This window comes from Olea europaea, chromosome 10 (genome assembly GCF_002742605.1).
Source record: "Olea europaea var. sylvestris chromosome 10, O_europaea_v1, whole genome shotgun sequence".
Taxonomy (NCBI): domain Eukaryota; kingdom Viridiplantae; phylum Streptophyta; class Magnoliopsida; order Lamiales; family Oleaceae; genus Olea; species Olea europaea.
In genome coordinates, this window is record NC_036246.1 from 43,443,724 (window position 1) to 43,446,120 (window position 2,397).

Genomic DNA, 2,397 nt, shown 5'->3' on the forward strand with positions numbered 1-2,397 from the left:
GGCACAAATTTCACGCGTTGGCAAGACAAATTGAAGCTTCTTCTTACTGCATTGAAGATCTTCTACATCTTAGATCTCGAGTTGACGCCTCTACCAAAACCTACAAATGGAGAAACCGAAGCAATTAGGGCTGAAAGACAAAAAAGGCAAGAAGGTGAATTAATTTGTCGCAGTCACATTTTGAAAGCGCTATCAGATCGTCTATATGATTTATACACAAATACTACATCGGCAAAGGAAATTTGGAATGCTTTGGAGAGTAAGTATAAAGCAGAAGAAGAAGGTACTAAGAAATTTTTAATTTCAAAGTACTTTGATTTTAAATTTTTAGATAATATTCCCCTTCTTCCCCAAGTACATGAGTTACAAGTTATTGTCAACAAATTAAAAGCGGTAAAGATTGAAATTCCAGAGACCTTTCAATTGGGGGCTATAATTGCTAAACTCCCGGGGGGGCTTGGAAAGGATATCGGAAGAAAATAATGCATAGTTCCGAAAATTATTATTTGGAACAATTACAAAAAAAACTTCGAATTGAAGAAGAATCCAGATTGCGTGATAGAAGTGAAAATTCTTCGGAAGGAACTTCTAAAGCCAATGTTGTTGAGAAATCTGAACCGCCTACAAAATCCAACAAAAGGAAGCCTTCAAGGAACTTTAACAAGTCCAAGAAGAAGACCAAAGGAGGATGCTTTATGTGTGGTAAATCTGGACACTAAGCAAAGGATTGTAGACACCAAAAAAGAAACAACTCCGAAGGTAAAATAAATTTCATTCAAGAAGAAAAGATTGTGGCCACCTCAAGCGAAATAAATGCAATCAAGGGAAAGATTCTCGGGTGGTGGTATGATACTTGAGCTACAGTGCATGTATCATATGATAAATCTTTATTCAAAACCTATCAAGAAGTAGATGAAGATCTAAAGATTCAAATGGGCAACGAAATTCGATCCAAAGTAATTGGCAAAGGAAATGTTGATATTATCTTCACTTCCGGGAAAACCGTTATCCTTACTCATGTACTACATGTTCCAGAAATGAATAGGAACTTGGTTAGTGGAAATCTCTTAGGAAAATTGGGTATCAAATGTGTGTATGAATCCGGTAAACTTGAATTATCCCTTAAAGGAAATTTTGTTGGAGAAAGGCTATTCTTGTGATGGAGTGGTCAAATTATGTACCATTGACAATGAAATAAATAAATCTAATTTTACTTATATTGTTGAATTATTTTCATTATGGCGTGCTAGATTAGGACATATTGGTAAAAGCACTATGAAACGTATGAAAAAGTGTGATTTGATTTCATATGATGAAAATAATGTTTATAAATGCAAAACACGTGTAGAATAAAAAGTGATTAAAAAGCCATATCAAAGTGTAAAAAGAACCTATAGTATTTTGAAATTAATTCATTCGGATATATGTGAATTAAATGGCATGTTAACTAGAGGGGGAAATAGATATTTCATTACTTTCATTGATGATTTTTCTAGATATACTTACGCGTATTTAATGAAACATAAACTTGAAGCTTTTAAAATGTTTAAGATTTATAAAAATGAAGTTGAAAATCATCTAGGAAAGAAAATAAAAATTTTAAGAAGCGATAGAGGTGGTGAATACTTTTCTAGTGATTTTAACTTGTTTTGTGAATAATATGGCATAATTAACCAATGTTTCGCACCTAGGACACCTAAACAAAATTGTTTGGCTGATAGAAAGAATAGAACATTAGTAAAAATGATTAATGTTATGCTTATATATGCTAAGTTGCCATTTAATTTGTGGGGTGAAGCTTTGTTAAGTGCATTTAGGATACTTAATAGAGTTCCTTCAAAACATACAAATGTTTCTCCTTATGAATTGTGGAAAGGAAGGAAACCAAACATTGGATACTTCAAAGTGTAGGGGTGTCTTGCGTATTGCGAGAACACGAAACCTAATATGACCAAATTAGGCCCAAGTGGCATCAAATGTGCTTTTGTTGGATATGCTAACAATAGCAAATCTTATAGATTGCTAAATTTGGAGACCAATGTGATCATCGAATCAAGTGATGTAGAGTTCTTTGAAGATTTGTTATCTTCAGATAATGAATTAAGGAAAAATCAAGAAAATATCCCTAGCTCAAGTGGAACACAAGATGAAATGTCTTCTAAAGATATTAATGAGTCTAATGAACTACAAGGAAGCAAGAGAACTCGAGTTGAGAAGTCTTTGGGACCGGATGAAATTGATTCTCAACTTATCTCCTTTTACTTAGTAGAAGGAAATGAGTTGAATGTCGTAAGAACAATTCCTTTTGTTCGACAAATAGAAATTGACCCTAAAACTTATAAAGAAGCTATGGCTTCTCGTGATAGTATCTTTTAAAAAGATGCAATTAAAGATAAA